Source organism: Hibiscus syriacus, unplaced genomic scaffold, assembly GCF_006381635.1.
Source record: "Hibiscus syriacus cultivar Baekdansim isolate YM2019G1 unplaced genomic scaffold, ASM638163v2 tig00110030_pilon, whole genome shotgun sequence".
NCBI lineage: Eukaryota > Viridiplantae > Streptophyta > Magnoliopsida > Malvales > Malvaceae > Hibiscus > Hibiscus syriacus.
Window position 1 is genome coordinate 1,120,577 of NW_024062572.1, and position 19,447 is coordinate 1,140,023.

The following is a 19,447-nucleotide window of genomic DNA, read 5'->3' on the forward strand; positions in this document are numbered from 1 at the left end:
GTGGCTATACCGAGGAATTACTTCAAAATAGTCCTAAAATTTCTCCAAAAGATCTTTACAAGGTTTGGAGCCTTGAGAGTCATCGTAAGTGATGAAGGAACTGACTTCGACAACAAGGTCATGCTGAAGCACTTCAAAGATATGGGATGAGACACATGATTGCTACAACATACCACCCCAAACTAATAGACTAGTTAATATCTTCAATCGAGAGATTAAATAGATATTGGAGAAGGTTTTCAACCCCAAGAAAAAAGATTGGTCACCAAGGTTAGATGAGGCCTTATGGGCATACCGAACAACTTTCAAAATACCTCTTAGGATATCCTCGTTTAAACTCATTTATGGAAAAGCATGTCACCTTACTGTCGAGCTAGAACATAAGGATTATTGGGCCATTAAAAAGCACAATATGGATGCCTAGCTGACTAGAGAAAGAAGATTATTGGAGCTGAACGAGATGGAGGAATTTCAAGCCCAAACTTATGAGAATGCAAAGTTGTACAAAGAGAAAACAAAGAAGTGGCATGACAAGCATCTTTTTCTACAACATTTCTCTAAAGGTCAATATGTTCTCATCTATAATTCTAGGCTCAAGTTGTTTCTTAGGAAGCTCAATTCATAATGGTAAGGCCCATTCCATGTGCACAAGGTTTATCCCCATGGAGTTGTTGATATCAAGAACCTTGATGATGGGACAATCTTCAAGGCCAACGACCAACGATTGAAAGCTTACAACGAAGCCCTTATCTTGAGAAACAAATCCTCCTTTCTCCTCTATGATGCATAAGAGTTTGAATTTCTTTACTTTTTCTTATTTCGTTATAGTATTTTTCCACTTACTGTGTATATAAATAATGTTAATTATTTTTCTTTCTCTTTGCCCTCGAGTTCTTTATTTCATGTTATTTATTTACTTTTACTTGTTAACTCGTGTCAGATTTCTTTTCTAGTTGTAGGTGTCACGTGGAGGAGTGGTTCAAGAAAGGAAGATGATTCCAATTTGGTATTAGGATTTTGTCCTTACACTAAGAAGAAAGTTGAAATAATCCCACTTTTCCCAAACCTTCTTTTCCCATCCTTTTTACTTTTCATTAACTCCTCCACACAATCATATCATTTTTTTATATTCTCTCTCATCCTTTTTACTTTTCATTAACTCCTCCATCACATCTCTCCTTTTCCCAAAGCCTTACGCTAGCCCATTAATTCCTAACTTTCTTGTTAGTGTTTTTCTCTTAAAAACTCCTCTTGTTTTTAGTTTATTTTTTATTCCTTCAACTCGTTTTCTTCTTCTTCATCCCCAACCTTATAGAAAACCCTAAGCCATACTAAAAAATCTTCTTCTTTCTTTACTATGGTTCATTGTAAAAATGTAACTGGTACATCCAATAGTTCACAAGCCCAATTTCCAACACAAATCAACAAGTTTCAAGATGAGACAACAAAACAAAGGTTCCAACAAATCAAGAAAATGAAGGTTTACCCTGAGCAAGGGCTAATTTTTTTTTTTTTTTTGATAATGAACAAGGCTTTGACAATGAGTTGATGGAAGTTGTCACAAAACAAAACTGAAGAAAGTTCATGGAGCACCCTAAACCTATATTTGTGCCACTAGTGAGGGAATTCTATGCGCACCTTACAAGCCCTACTCAATCTAGTGTGTTTGTGCGCGGGGGGAAATATCAAGTTTACCGCTATAGTGATAAACAAGTTCATTGGGTTGCAGAATATAGTGGATAAACATATCTCTTTCATGGATGAAACCGATGCCAAAACTCATAAAGATATTTTGGAGGATTTATGCTTTAGGGGAACCCAGTGGGATCTAACTAACAAGACAGTGGAGAGGGGGCAGTTAAAACCTAAAGTAAAGTTATGGAACCACTTCTCAAAACCCGTTTGATGCCAACTTTTCACCACATAACTGTATCTCTCAATAGGATGCTCCTCTTGTATTCCATCCTCATGGGTCAGTCGATTGATGTGGTGAAATAATATTTGATGAGGTTTATAATTGCTTGAAAATGAAGTCAACCCCTTGATTTTCTCTAACATGATCATGACCTTCTGTAGGAAAAAGGAGATCTATAAAAACGAGGAAATGAGGTATTTCCATGACAATAAGGGTTGACCCAGAAAAAAATACCAAGGCTGAAGGGCTTTGATGAAGATGCTCTAGACGAGAAGCTTGATGGTGGAGCAAAAAACATTTGTTGCAATAATACTTGCTTCTTTGGTGGCCTAGACTTGACACACAAAGGCCTAGATGGAGGAGATGAGAGGCAACTTGAACATCTTCTTTAAGTATGTCAAGGAAAGAGATGTAATGTTGAACTCTTACTTATAGAAGATGCTACCACAAACTTCAATTGATTTCCCTCCCTTCCTCGAGGCCTTACTCGTGGCCCCAAGAAAGCAGCCTACGCTAAAGGAAGCCCTTACACGGAGCACAACATGTGCACAAAAGGAGTTTACTCTTATTGAAGCTGCAGACAGTAAGCCCCATCCCCCCGACGTTGTAGTTGAGTAAAAAGGAAAGTACCTATGCATGCCCCTCCAAGCTTAGCCCATGAAGAAGAACATGTCACTGTCGAGGGTGACATTAAAGAGATTGTTGACAACACTCCCACTCCTACAACAACACCACCATCGGATGCCACATCAAGGACAAGACATCATATGAAGCGAACAGTCAACCGAGTATGGATCACTCCTAGTGAGGAGGCTGAGGCCTCTTATGAACATGATCCACGACCACCGCCCACTATTGAAGCTAAGCAGCCCATAGTAGCCCTAAGAAAAAACATGTGAATTACATGGTAACAAAGACACCACCACCATCAAAGTAGGACCGTAGTGAGGTACCTCCATTTGCTTTACATGTAGTTTAGTTTTATTTAATTTTCATGCATTGAGGACATTGCATCCTTTAAGTTTGGGGGAGGTTCATTTGCATTTATAATTATAAACATATTTTGCTATGACATTGTGTTTGATTTAAAGATAATTTTATGAATGAATTGATGATGTTCAATGATGAGAATTGTTTACCACTATTGATTGACTGATTGTACATGACTATTGAGATTGGTAGAATTGACTGTAAGACTTGTTTTTTTATTATTAAACTTATACATGATTGTATGCTTTCTATCCTTAAGGGTTTTAGAAATTTTTTATGATGAAACTCTTGCATGCCTTAAAATGAATGATAAACGAATGCTTCAAAGGTTATTGTAGACTCCCCTGTGCATATTGAATATTTTGAATTACGAATAAATGGTACAACATAATTGTAGAGGGACACTTCGTTTTGCCTTGCTTGCTTGGATACTCTTTTAATAAATGACAACAATTGCAAATGAGTGAATAAAAGCATTCACGAGATGAATTTACCTATGAGCTCAGGGATGGAATGTTTTCTTCAATTTATATAAAGTTAAGGACGATAGGGGTGATGAGCTGACACCCCTCGTAGCAATGAAAAAAAAAAGAGAGAAAAGAAAAGAAAAAGAAATGAAAGAAGTTAGAGTAATCAAATAAGTGCAAGTTACTCCTATTACTTTAACGTATTTTCTTTCTTTTTCTTTTCTTTTGTTCTCTTTTTTTTCACTGCTATGAGGGGTGTTAGTTCATCACACCTATCGTCCTTAACTATAGATTAATTGGAGCAAACATTTCATCAACGAGCTAGTAGGTAGAGTCATCTCGTGACTACTTTCATTCACTCAATTTCCATTGCTTCCATTTATTAAATGAGTATCCAGGTAAAAAAGGAAAAGCGAAGTATCCCTCTACAATTATGTCATAGCATTTATTCACAATTCAAAATACTCAATATGCAAATGGAGGTACCTCACTAAAGTCCTTTGATGGTGGTGGTATCTTCTTTGCTATGTATTTGACATATTTTTTCTCAGGGCTGCTCAGCTTCAATAGTGGGCGATGGTGGCTGATCCTGGTAATTAGAGGCCTTAGGATCCTCAGTGGGAGTGATATATACTCGGCCAGCTACTCACTTCAGATGAAGCCTTGTCCTTGCTATGGCATCCGATGGTGGTGTTGGAGCAAGAATGGGAGTGTTATCAGCAATCTCTTCAATGTCACTCTCGACAGCGATAGACTCTTCTACATGGGCTGGACTTGGAGGGGTATGCATGGGTGCTTTCCCTTTGCTCAACTGCACGAGGGGGGAGCTTGCTAACTGCAGGTTTAGTGAGAGTAGGCACTTATTGTGCATGTGTTGTGCTCAATGCAGGGGCTTCCTTTGGCATAGTTTTCTCCCTTGGGGTCACGAGTAGGGCCTCGGGGAAGAGAGGTAAATCGATTGAAGTTTGTGGCACCATCTCCTTGAAGTAGGAGTCTAGGATTACATCCCTTTCCATGACGTACTTAATGAAGATGTTCAAGTTACCTCTCATTTCCTCCACATGGGCCTTTGTACGTTGATTCGAGGCTACCAAATAAGTAAGCCTTACTACAACAAATGTTTTCGCTCCACAATCAAGCTTCTCATTTAGAGCATCTTAATTAAAGCCCTTCAGCCTTGGTATCTTTTTTGGGGTTAATCTTTGTTTTCCTGGCAGTACCTCACTTGCTCATCTTCATGAACTTCATTCTTCCTATAAAAGACCTTAATCAGGTTGGGGTAAATCAAGGGGTTAGACTTCCTTTTCAAGAAACCATAAACCTCACCAACTATTATTTTCCCTACATCAATCGAAAAACCCATGAGGATGGAATGCAAGAAGAGCATCTAATTGAGGGACACGGATGTGTGGTTAGAAGTTAGCATCAAACGGGTTTTGAGGAAGTGGTTCCATAACTTTGAGTTAGGTTTCAACTGTTCCCTCTCAACTGTCTTGTTAGTTGGATCCCAATGGGTTCCCCTAAAGCATAAATCCTCTAAAATATATTTGTGAGTTTGGGTGTCGGCTTTATCCACGAAAGAGGTATGATTATCCATCATATTCTGCAACCCAAAGAACCTATTTATCGCTGTAGTGGTAAACTTGATCTTTTCCCTGCACACAAACACTCTAGACTGAGTATGGCTTGTAAGCTACGCATAGAATTCCATCACCACTGGCACAGAGCTAGGTCTAGGGTACTCCAAGAATATTCTCTAGTTTTGCTTTGTGACAACTTCCATCACCTCACTATCAAAGCCTTGTTCATTCTCAGAAGGAAAAATCATCCTTGCTCAGGGTAAACATTCATTTCCTTGGTTTGTTGGAACCTTTGTTTTAATTCTTTCTTTCTCGGAAGGAAAAATCATCCCTTGCTTTGTGACAACTTCCATCACCTCACTGTCAAAGCCTTGGTTTTGATTATTTCTTTTTCAACAAGTACTTCAAAGTTTCATGATCAGAATACATAACAATTCAAAACCAAGTGAATACGTACAAAAAATTTCTAAAGTAAAAACAATTGACAAAAGTTCTTTTTTGTGGAAGAATATTCGCATTGAGAAACATTCAAAGTACTGGAAGCGTAATAAATGGCATGATTTTTATTGTCAATTGGTTGTCCAAGAACTACTCCTACGACATAATTGCTTGCAACACATATGATCCTAAACAACAAATTCCATTGAGGTCGCCGAATGATAGGTGCACTTGTAAACAAATCTTTGAGCTTATGAAATTCATCTTTGCATTCTTTCCCAAACCCAAACTGAACTTGCTTTTGCAACATGTTTGTCAATGGCTAAGCAATCTTCGAGAAATCCTAAATAAACCTACAATAAAACCCTGCATGCCCTAGAAAAAACGTACTTCCCTAACAATAGTAGGGTAAGGTAAGCTCACAATTATGTCCACCTTTTCTTTATCAATCTCTGTCTTTAGTAGAAATCACATGTCTGCCTTGGGCAACCATTAAATGATACTTTCATAATTTAAAACTAAGTTAGTTTCAATGTATCTCTTCACAACCTTGGTTAAATTATTTATGCATTTGTCAAATGAATCCCCATATACCGTGAAATCATCCATGAAAACTTCAATGCATTTCTCAATATATTCAGAAAAATATACTTATCATGCACCATTAAAATGTACCTATGGCATTACAAAGGTTGAAAGACATCTGTCTATATGCATATGTTCCGAACAGGCAAATGAACAATATCTTTTCTGGATTGCCTTGAGCAATATGAATTTGATAAAAACCTGAAAAGTCGTCAAGAAGAAAAAAATAAAGATTTTCCAGCCAACCTCTTCAACATTTGCTCTATGAAGGTAAAGCAACATATTCTTTCCTAATCACATGATTAAGCTTCCTAAAATTTATACATTCGTAACCATTTTACATATGTATTCGCACAAGTTTATTGTTTCAGTTTCTTACCACAATGGTCACTACCTTATTTGGGACAACATGAATTGAACTAACCTATTTACTATATGAGATTAGATAGATTATGCCTGCATCCAACAGTTTGAGTATCTCCATCATTATCACTTTATTTATAGATGGATTCAACCTCCTTTGAAGTTCCTTGAAGGTTTGGCATCACCTTCAAACAGTATTCCATGCATACAAATCAATGGGCTTATACCTTTGATATCAACCAAGGTCCATCCAACTACTGCTTTATACTCTTTTAAGTTTTGAACCAACTTTTCATCTTGTTCAACTGTGAGACCTTTTGTGATTATGACCGACAATGTCTTATATTCATCTAAATACATGTATTTTAGATGATCATGTAAGTATTTGAGTTCTAACTTTGAGGCCTACACAGTAGAAGGAAATATTTTTTTAGCTTATGAATTTAGTTGTTTAAGAAATAATGCTTAAAACATTTATTCTAAGCCAGTCTCATCATAAATTTCTTCAAGTTCAGCTTGTGCACATAATTTTAGCTCATACTCAATGCTTTCTTCCGCAACGACATCCTACACCATTGAATCAATTAAATCAATTTTGCAAAGAGATTTCATATCATTAGGATACTTCATCGCATTGAGAATATTAATTTCACAATTTCTCCACCAAATTCCATCGAGAGAGTATTAGTTTTATATGTACTCATGAATGGTCTCCCTAAAAATATTGAAGGAGATTTTGATGATAAATTACCATCCATGTCCAAGATATAAAAATCCAAAAAAAAATGCTCATTAATCTGCATCAAAACATCCTCAACAACTCCAAGCGGATGAATTAAGAACAATCGACTAATTGAATTATCACAAAGTCCTTTGCAGGTCATTTAATTTTAATTCTTGGTAAGTAGAAAATGAAATGACATTTATTGAAGCTCTTAAATTTAATATAGATTATAGCATGCTCAATTTTTTTATTACCAATAATGCAAGATAAAGAAAACATACATGGATCCCCCCATTTTCCCAACATATTCCTTTACAAGATGGCTGACACATTCTAACTTACATAAACTCTCCCTTTTTATATCAACCTAATTATTTTATTGTGCACAATTCATTCAAAAATCTTGCATACTTAGGAATTTGTTTAATAGCGTCCACCAATGGTATGTTGATCTCTACTTTCCTAAATGTATCTAGAATCTCTTTGTGCTCATCTTCCTTTGGTTTAGACAACTTGCTAGGAAATGGAGGGAAAAGGATCTGAGATGAAATAGATAAAACATAATCGAATTTTTCCTTTTGTGACACTTAGGATGGAATTTTTTTTCCCTCTTTTTCTTTTCTCTTATCAGCCTTTTTATGTAGAGTTGATCCCGACGAAATTTCTTTTTCGCTTCTCAATGAGATTGCACTATATTTCTCCCATGGATTCATTTCTTTTTGTGAAGGTAATTTTTTGGAATTTTGAGCTTCCAATTTACTAACCGATTGGCCAAGTAATTTGATTACCCAAATTTGAATGCTCGTCCTAATTTCTTGCTAAAGTGCATTAGTTGTTTCCTTTGTTTCCCTCGTTCCCTTTTGAAGTGCATGAATAGAGTTAGCAAGGCTTTTAACAAGAATCCTTGAAAGACATACCTGAATTTGATGATTGTTATTGTGTAGCAGCTTGAATCGGCCTAACAAAATTCAAAGGAGTATATCTTTGTTGTCCTCCTTGATTCTTATAACATAGATTCAAGTGAACCCTCCATGTTGGGTTTTAATGATTAGAAAAAGGATTGTTCTTTCATTGGGGTTGACAAGGGAATCCACCTAAAATGTTAACCTCTTGTATAAAATCATGTTGTAATGTAAGCTACATATATGTTGGATGTCCTTGAATTGAACATATTTCACATGCTTTTGTTGTCTACAATTGTCTTGTTCCAATTTGACAAACCAAAATGGCGAAATCATAAATTTGATCTTTAAGCATGCTTACCTCATTAACTTGGCCAATGAATCTATTTGCTCTTGTACCAAATTTCTGGGAATTTTTGGACATGTTTGAAATTAACTGTTTGGCTACTTCAGGTGTTAGGATCACCAAATATCCTCCACTCTCCGCAACAATCATACTTCTATCCATTGATAACAATCCTTTATAGAAGCATTGGATTAAGAACTAGTCTGGGATTTAACGATGGGAAAAACTAATGTACAATCACTTGAAACTTTCCCAATATCCACACAAAATCTCTCTAGTGAGCAACGTAATGCCATAAATTTCTTTCCTGATGTTAGCATCCTTAGACACAAAAAAAACTTCAAAATAGTTTCTTCATCTCATTCCATGTCGTTATTGATCTGGAGGGTAGATAGTAGAACCAATCTTTTGCTTGATCTTTTAAGAAAAAGGAAAAACTCTTAGATTGATTTGCTCATTGGTGACTCCGTGTTGTTTCATTCCAAAGCATACAATATGGAACTCGTTCAAGTGTTTATGAGGATCTTCACCTGCAAGTCCATGAAAATAAATAAGTGATTTAAACTAGATCTTAATTTAAAATCACCTTCAAATTAGGAAAAGCGGTGCATAATGGTTGTTCATTTAAATCTGTTGCAACTAATTCCTTGAGAGTTCTATTTGACATTCCATCTTCAACTTCTTCAAAAATAGATAAGTGGCCAATAGTCAAATCTATTTTTGCTTCTTCTTTAAGTTGATGTTTCCTCTCTTAGTTTCATTTTCTCAATTTCAATAATATACTGCAAATTAGAAATTTGAGAAGAGTTAATCATAAAAAAATAATATAAAACAATGAGAAACTAAAATAGCTCTCATGTAACCACGCTAATTTTGACAGAATTGTTAAAGTCCTACAAATTAAACTTTATTTTTTATATTAACTACTACAGTAGTAGTGAGATCAAGTTGAATCTCAAGAGAGCTGAATTAATTAAAATATCATAGTATTAAACAATAAAATTAAAAATAGGGGTTTTGGATTCTTGAATTAAAACTAAAGATGAACGATAAAATAATTGAAAACTAAATATTAAATTAACAAAGATCGAATCTTACTGAACTTCCAATTTAAAGGTGTGTTTTTCGTTCGATCATAATTTTGATCATAGGGTTAAAGAACAATCTCTAATGTCTAAATAATTAGTCACTTATTCAGACAAGCCACAAGAAGTATAATTCTCTTTTTATAATTGATTAATCTACTTATTCGAAAAGATCACAATACATATTTAAATCAAAACTTATCATTAAACAATTGAACACGATAGTGTTCCATATTAAATCCAATGATAGCATTAAGAATCATAAGAAGGGCTAAAACAAAATCAATCAATTGAGATAGCTACAATTTAAATTAAGAGAAAATCGCCTCAGTGACCAAAAATGCCTTATAATATACGATTTTAACCAACTTTTTTTGGATTTGCCAAAATGACCAACAAAATCGCAATGCGAAATAAAAATCGCAACGCGATCTCCAGAATCGCAAATCAGTTCCCAGAATCGCAACGCGATTATGAAGAATCGCAATGTGATAGTACAAATTCGCATTGCGATTTTCCATAATCGCAACGCGAATATTAAAATCGCAACGCGAACATATAAATTGCAACGCGATTATGATTATCGTAACGAGTATCCGTAAAATCGCAACGCGTATCCGTAAATCGCAACGACAATACGTAAAATCGCAACGCGTATCCGTAAATCGCAACTAGAATACGTAAATCGCAACGCGTATCTGTAAATCGCAACGAGAATACGTAAATCGCAATGCGTATCCGTAAATCGCAATGTGAATACGTAAATCGCAATGCGAATACGTAAATCGCAATGCGAATCTGTAAATCGCAACGAGATTCTGACTATCGCAATACTGAATTTCAAATTCGCAACTCGATTTCTGAATTCGCAACAGGTTTTAATTTCGCAAAACAAATGTTTTGGGTATATAACTACGCAGCAGCAGCAACTCATAACCTAAATCCCTAAATCGCAACTCATTCCATCTCCATCTATCACTCTCTCCGGTCCGTTCCTATATCCAACGACATCCTTCCCCATCCGGCAACAGGTTTTAGTTTCGCAGCTCGTTTGTTTAGTAACTTAATTTACAATAATGAAATCATCTAATGTTGATCATGTTTGGATAGATTTGTGTTTTGGAGGGTCATGGGAGAATGTTCATGGTGTTTTACAATATATGCCTTTACCCATGAATCTTCAACTAAAACTGTCATTAAAAAATTTAACTTATGAAACTCTAATGTTACGTGTTGCAAATAAATTGAATTTAGAGCCCTTAAGTGGATTTAGGCTATCTTATCAGAGAAATGGTAAAGTTTATTTGTTAACCGACAATGAAGATGTTGAACAATTCATTGCTTACATTAGTGTTTCAAGTGATGATGTTACATTGCATGTTGTTGAACCTAGAAGTAGTGAAGTTGGGTTAGTAGCGGGTAGTAATCAACTAAGTTTTTCAACCCCAGTTTATGGTGCTCAAAATTTAATGGTTCCACCACAATTTCATCACCAAGCAAATATTGTTTCACCACATTTCCAATACCAAACACAATCTCAAAACCCACAACCTTTCCCTAATCCAAATCCCAATCAACTTTCAGCACCAAATTCCGGTTTTCGTATTGACCAGTTAGATGATGATGAGCCAACAGAAAAAATTGTGAGTACTAGTCAGTATTCGAAATTTGATCTTGGTCAATACCCGGACTTTGATCTTGGTCAATACTCGGATTTTGATGATTTTTCAGAAGAAGAAACAGACCCTGCGTGTAAAGATTTTGATATTGGTCAATACCCAAATTTTGATGATGAAACAGTTGTTGCCGAGGAAGATGTTGTTGATGATAATGAGGAGGAAGTTACGACTGTAAATGAACATGTTGAACATCCATTCTGTAATTCATATAACATTGAAGAAGAAAAAGAAGAAGAAGAAGAAATCCCCAAAGAAAAGTCCCCGAAGAAAATACCACGGGAGTATAACTGGAATATGCCAGAATTACTTCAGATACCGGAAGAAGAGTTCGTAGAGATAGCAGTTGATTGTTACACAAAAATTATTCGTATCAAGAAAGATGATTGTTTTGATACAAAGGAATACTTGAAGATAGCTTTGTATACGAAATGTGTGGAAGATGGCTATCAACTAAAAGTTAACAAATCAAGCAAAGATCGTTTCGAAACAAGGTGTATGATTGACAAAAACTGTGTGTGGCGTATGATTGCAAAGAGGATAAAAGATTGCGAAATGTTTCAAGTTAGGACTTTTATTGATAAACATACATGTTCAAGAACCCAAGTTTTTCCTCACCATAGAAAGGCAAACAAAAAGGTGTTGGGTGGTTTTCTGGCTGAGTTAATGTTTTTGAATGGTAGGGTATATCGGGGACATGAAATTATGACTGACATGAATGCTCGGTTCAAGATTAGTATCTCATATTCTCAAGCTTGGAGAGCCAAATGTTATGCCTTGGAATTGTTGAGGGGGTCGCCAGAAGCATCGTTTTCCCAACTGCCGGCTTATTGTCACAATTTAAAGCTGAAAAATCCTGGGTCGGTAACTCATATCAAAATAGATAGAGATGGATGCTTTGAGTTGCTGTTTATCGCCATTGGTGTTGCGGTTAGTAAATCAATATAATTTTGTTGACTCATTTTTGTTAGTTACATGCATTTCACATTTAAATGATTATATTTCTTGTGTATATGATTTTGTAGATTCGTTCGTTTATTAATTGCAAGCGCCCAGTTATTATAGTTGACGGAGCACATTTAAAAGGTCGATACCTTGGAGTAAACTTATTAGCAGTAGCCATGGATGCTAACAATGGGATACTGCCAATAGCTTACGGGGTTGGTAAATCTGAAACCTCTGATTCATGGACATGGTTTATGGGGCATCTTAGGGATTGTATAGGTCCTATTAGCAATCTGACAATCATATCCGATAGGGCAAACTCAATTGACAACGCTGTTAGAAGGTGTTTCCCATATGCTTTTCATGGACTTTGTGGTGTTCATTTGTATAGAAATCTAAAATCAAGGTCTGATGGTATAAAAAATCACAAATGGACATACTGGAAGGCTGTAAAAGCTTATCGGGAAGTGGATTTTAATAAGCATATAAATTGTTTAAGACGTGTTTTGCCTCAGTGTGCTCAAACACTAGAAGATGTCGGGTTTGAAAGATGGTCAAGAGTACATCAACTTGGAGCAAGATATGATTTCATGACGTCTAATAGTGCAGAATCAATCAACACTCTAAGTCGTCATTCCCGAAAATTACCCATTACTATGTTAATGGAGTTTTTTCGAGCCTCTATTCAACAGTGGTACTACAAGAAAACAAATCATGCAGGTATTATTTCTTTAAATTCGTAACTTATCATATATTTTACTAAGTATTATTTATTTAAATTTATAGGAACATTGGAACATCGTGTTACACCATGGACAGAAAAAAAGATAACGAAACGTGTTGTGAAGTCAACGTCATGGAGAGTTGAACCATGTTCAAACACTTTGTTTGAAGTACTGTATAATAACTTAAATGGGCTTGTCGATCTAAATGCAAAGACGTGTAGTTGTATGAAATGGCAAACATCTGGTTATCCGTGTGGCCATGTTATAAAAGTTTCTCTTCATCTAAACCAAGATGATTCAAGCGCATACGCTATGGATTGCTACACTACAGAAGTATATCGACAGACTTATGGCGAGATTGTCTACCCTATTCCAAATCCTTCTGAGTGGGACATACCAGATGAATTACAAACAGTTTTGCCACCAGCCTTGGACAGAAGGCTACCTGGCCGACCAAAAAGTCACGATCGTATACCGTCTAAGGGTGAAGAGAAGAAGAGATCGACATGTAGTCGGTGCAAGGAAAGTGGACATACAAGGTTGACATGTGATCACCAGTGCCATCACAATCATCTTTTCCTCTACCAAAATATGGATCCTCATCAAAATCTCAATCACAACCGGCTTCACCTTTTGGGACTGTTAACTTAGGTGATTTTTAAATGTAAACGTTGTATTATGTGTATATTATGTGTGAACTTTTAACATTTTCAGTTAGGCATGTATTAGTAACTTGAGTTTGAACAATGCTATGATAAGTTCAGTTGTTATCACTTATTAGATATTCATTTGACTATCGCAATGCGGAATTGACTATCGCAACGCATAAATGACTATCGTAATGAGAGAATCGCAATGCGAAATGAAAATCGCAATGCGAAATGAAAATCACAACGAGTTCGCATTGCGATTTTCATCTTTTCCTCTACCAAAATATGGATCCTCATCAAAATCCCAATCACAACCGGCTTCACCTTTTGGGACTATTAACTTAGGTGATTTTTAAATGCAAACGTTGTATTATGTGTATATTATGTGTGAACTTTTAACATTTTCAGTTAGGCATGTATTAGTAACTTGAGTTTGAACATTGCTATGATAAGTTCAGTTGTTATCACTTATTAGACATTCATTTGACTATCACAATGCGGAATTGACTATCGCAACGTGGAAATGACTATCGCAATGAGAGAATCACAATGCGAAATGAAAATCGCAACGAGTGAATCGCAATGCGAAAATGAAAATCGCAACGCGAAACTAATTTCGCGTTGCGATTTTCATTTTTGTATTGCGATTCACTCGTTGCGATTTTCATTTCGCATTGCGATTTTCATTTCGCATTGCGATTTTCATTTCGCATTGCGATTTTCATTTCGCATTGCGATTTTCATTTCCGCGTTGCGATAGTCTGTTTTGCATTCAACATAATGCAGATTGAAATCAGCAAATCAACTATTACATTTCAATCAATTAAACAAGCACAAATATTATGTATACATCAATTAAACAAATCAACATTTACAAATCATCTTTTACAAATCAATTAAACAATCAAAAAATAATAATGAAATCAACTTTTGCACCCATACATCCATTTCACGCAGCTCACTTCAGGATTAACCTGCAGAAACCAAACATTGAATCAACAACACTTTATACACATCTAAAACCTACAAACAACAAATTATTGAATTCTAGCTACTTAACCAAACATTTTCAAACCAAAAAGAGTAAATATGTTTAACAACACTTGCATTTGACTTACAAATTGTTTATGGACACTTTCATAACGCGGATGCAGGTAGGCAGCGTCTCGCATATATCGCTCTAGCCATAAAATGCCGAAACCACAAGCCTACTGCACCTCTATCTCTATCGGTGGGAGGTAGAAAATGTGTACTTCCTGTCGTCAAATGCTCCAAGCACATGCATACGAGAGGACCACAATCCCCTCTGGCTTCCTTCGTTTGTTGTGGTGCGGTCTCGTCTCTGCTAACTGTAATATTGAACTTCTTGTTTCCAGAACGAGTCCAATAATTTATCGCATCCAAGAATTTAGCCAAATGAGAGCTCCATCCCTTAATAATATCTCTTAAATTAGCCAATTATATGTAATTTATCATGCTGTCATATACTATTGCCTTAAGGGATGGGAGCTGAAGCTCGACGAGAATCCAATGTTTACTTTCCAAAACAGGGATAAACACTTGCAATCATAAGTAATAATTCATTCATTTGCGCACTTATTTATGAATACCTTTAAACTCAATCTAAAATAAATACTAACCTTATCTACCTCCCACCATGCAGGATAAAGTTTAGCTTGTCCATTGCCCAACGCAAATGATTCATCTCGTTGATTCTTCAAGTGAACGGCGTTAAAAGACGTCGGCATAATTGTATATCGTGTATTTCTTTTATTTTTCTTAAGTTTCCTAATTATTAGAAGACGCGAAATGGTTAATCTATTATTGAAATTACCAATAAACTTATCATCAATTTCAATATGAAAAACCTAAAATAATGCAAAAATTTCAAAATAAAAATAATTAAAAAAAACTAACCCTCGGAGGTTGATTTTCCATTTCTGAATGATTGTGAGGGATTTATGACCGTGAATGGTTGTGAGGGATTTCGCCGGAGATGGGGACGGAAATCTTCGGAGATGGGGAAGGATTTTGCCGTATAGAGTGAGAGATGGAGATGGGACTGAGTTGTGATTTTTTTAGGTTTTAGGTTATGAGTTGCGATTACGGGATATATTGTGGACGGTTCAGTGTTCCGATAATTAATATTCGTGTTTGGAATTTGAAAATAAAATACGCGTAGCGATTATAATGGCGCTTTAAAAATCGTGTTGCGATTTATGGATACGCGTTGCGATTTTACGTATAGTCGTTGCGATTTACGGATACGCATTGCGATTTACGTATTCTCATTGCGATTTACAGATACGCATTGAGATTTACGTATTCTCGTTGCGATTTACGGATACGTGTTGCGATTTACGGATACGCGTTGCGATTTTACGGATACTCGTTGCGATAGTCAGAATCGCATTGCGATTTATATGTTCGCGTTGCGATTATGGAAAATCGCAATGCGAATTTGTACTATCGCATTGCGATTATTCATAATCGCGTTGCAAATCTGGAAACTGATTTGCGATACCGGATATCGCGTTGCGAATTATCGATCGCATTGCGATTTAGTTGGTCATTTTGGCAAATCCAAAAAAAGTTGGTTAAAATCGTATATTATAAGGCATTTTTAGTCAATGAGGCGATTTTATCTTTAATTAATTTCATACTCTTATTTCCCTATATACTATCATGTCTGATGTGGAGTTTGGAAAAGAACTCTAACAAACACAAAACATGAGACTTATCCTTTTCTGTTTGTGTCAATTATTTCTGACAATTACGAATCACAAACTCATGGATAGTAATAGAAAATCCAATATCAAATTAAGAATTCAATTTAATCGAAATCCAAGATTCATAGTAATAAGAACAAGAAATAAAGATTACTTGAATTAAAGTAAAAATATTAGTTTAACAAAAACTTCACAAAATTATAGCAGAATCGCTTTAACCTTAAATCAGAAATAAAAGCTTAGTCATGGCGGAATAATATAACAAGAGATGAAAACAAGAAGTTGTGATGTAAAAGATGAGATGCTTTTTTTAAGTGTCTAGTGGCTCTTTATACGAAGAGTCAAACCCTAAAAAAAAGTTAAATCTCTTTTAATTGAGCTTTAATCCAATAAGAAAAGCTAAAATAAAGGAAAATTTAAATAAATAAAATCTTAATTAATAAAAAATTGATTTTTGATCAAATACTTCCAGAGTAATGAAAATAATCATAAATGTCGGCTCCTCGCGAATTTAGCTCCAGAAATTTGGATTCATTATGTTGGCGATCAGCCACGCTCACTCACAAGGAGTGGTCACGTCTTATAAAATATGACCTTTTGCTCAATTATAGTCTCTTCCAAAAGATTTGATTTTGACATGGGAAGCTAAAAATATGCACTTGAGCTGATTTTCTCTATTGCATCCGTATTTCATCTCCTAAATCAAAACAAATATTATTTTCACAATTAAGCTCATAATATAACTAGAGTATGAAGGAATTAATCACAACGAAGTGTATATAATTATAACCTATCAGGCGTCACTGAATTTAGTGGGAGAGAATGCCACAGACTGCTAGTCAAGGTCCAAAACCCATGCAATCTTAGGTGCTTGAGCAGTATCAAGCAACACGTCTCAAATCCCTCCTAAGTCGATTTGCACTTTCTGCCATCGATAAACCCAAGTCATCAAGTAAATAGAAATCTAGTCTAGTTAGGATTTTAACCTATCAATTAATTCAGGTATGCTTCCGTATTTAATTTATTATTCTTTATGATTTGACATGATTAGGTTCTGGTTAATTTTATTTTTATTATGAACCTTACATTATGGGTAGACTTACTTTGAGTCATATTAGGACTTTGCGTTGTCGATAGACTTTTTAATCCTATTTAATGGCGTTCAAGTTGGATTAGGAAACCATCGGTTGTAAGGAGACTTTAGTATAAAGAGAGACTCTCGCCACCTCAGTTGTCATCAAGAGTTTTATGAGAAAATAAAGATTAACACGAGCATTGGGGCTCAATCTCTTTATCTTATCGTTTTTGTTTCCCAAATATTTTCTTATTTTTTTTCTGCCGATTCAACCCATCATATTCTTTCCAAGCCATCTTATGTTTTTAAGACGTTGATCACCCAGGGTCAGAGGCTTAAGCAAACAACTCATGTCTCAAGGCCTAAAGCCACAAGGTTGCTAGGAGTCAAGCCCCGTGACACTTGCATTTGCATACTAAACTTTAATATGAACTATGAGATTTGTTGTTTCCTTATTCGGCTGATTTTGGATTATTCGTTATGGTTGTGCATGCATCATGTTCTCCTTAATTTTATAAAAGTCGATGAAATGAAGAATGTCGGAATCCAAGAGATAAAAATGTTACATTCTTTAGTGCATGCTTCATGCTAGATGGTATTCACATTCCTTCAGCAGGAGCGAAAAGAATATGCTGCACATAGATGCTCAGATTAACCCTGGGCTCTTGGTTTTTTTTAGTACAACCATGGTATCTGATCTATTGATTAACTAATCCGGATCGGGTATTGCAAAGGCAAGGATGATCCTCCCAATCCAATTTGCTCCATTTGCAAACACCGAGATTCAAACCACTGACATTGCTTAAGAATTCTAGTGTCTCATCTCACTAGACCAATTGATTGTTGGTTGGGCTCTTGGCTTTTAAGTTGATAGGAAATTATTCCATCCTAATATCATAACAATTCCATGTTGGTTGTGCATTAGAGTTGGTCTTGAATTATAAAGTGTTTAAACGCTCCCTTCAATTTCTAAGTTGCTATTTGTGAATAAAACCATGGGATCTAATCTATGTTGCTTTCTGTGAATAAAACCATGGGATCTAATGGACCAAAACAAACATAATCTAACTGTTTATATAACCAGATTGATATGAACCAAAATAAAACCTAGAAAAGGTTAATCCAAACACAATTTTCAATGTAATTGTTAAAAAGGCTGTTCTATGCCAAGAATGGGCTCATATCTTTTAGCAAATTAAAAAAAGAAAAATGCAAAAATGGTCCCCCAACTATAGGATATTCCTTTGTTGAGTCCCCCAACTATTAAAAGTTATAAAATATTCCCCCAACTATAGAATGTTGCTTTGTTGAGTCCCTCAACTAGTAAAAATTACAAAAATGGTCACCCAAAAATTCATTATGCTCCAAACTCATCCTTTTCCATTAAAAATTAACAGTAATTTGAGTTGGACGTTAGCATGCTAACTGAGATATGATAGTTGTTTGATATTATTAGATCATCTTTTATCATATCTCAATTAGCATGTTAACATCCAACTTAGATTGTCGTCATTTTTTAACGAAAAGGGAAGATTTTGGAACACAATGAATAGTCAGGTGACCATTTTGTAATTTTTAATAGTCAAGGGACTCAACAAAGCAATATCCTATAGTCGGGGGACCATTTTGTAACTTTTAATATTCGGGGGACTCAATAAAAAATATCCTATAATTGAGGTATCATTTGTATATTTTAGGGTAAAGTATAGTAATGGTCACTGAACATTTCTGAAACTTGCATTTAGGTCCCCCAACATTTAAAACTTGCAATACAGTCCCCCAACATTTATTCCGTTTGCAATATGGTCCCCCAACTTAAACCACAGTTAGAAAATTAGGATAAATTATATAAATGGTCATTGAACTTTTCAGTCACTTGAATTTAGGTCCCCCAACTTTTAAAACTTGCAAAACAATCATCAATTTCATTCTAAACCCCAATTTCCAAAGTAATTCAATTTTATTCTAAACCCTAAATTCTAAAATACTTCAATTAAATTCTAAAATACTTCAATTTAAGGTAATATAGGCTTGAAGAAAGAGTTCAAGGCACAGACACAACGAATAAAAATATATTTATATAAATGTATATTTATATTTAGATGTATAAATAAAAAATATATTCATATTAATGTATGAATCATTTATATTTTTTGAATATTTATTTTTAATAAGAAATTAAAATTATTAATTATATTAGAAATACTCAACTTAAGATTATATATAATCATGAATTATAAATATGAAAAATA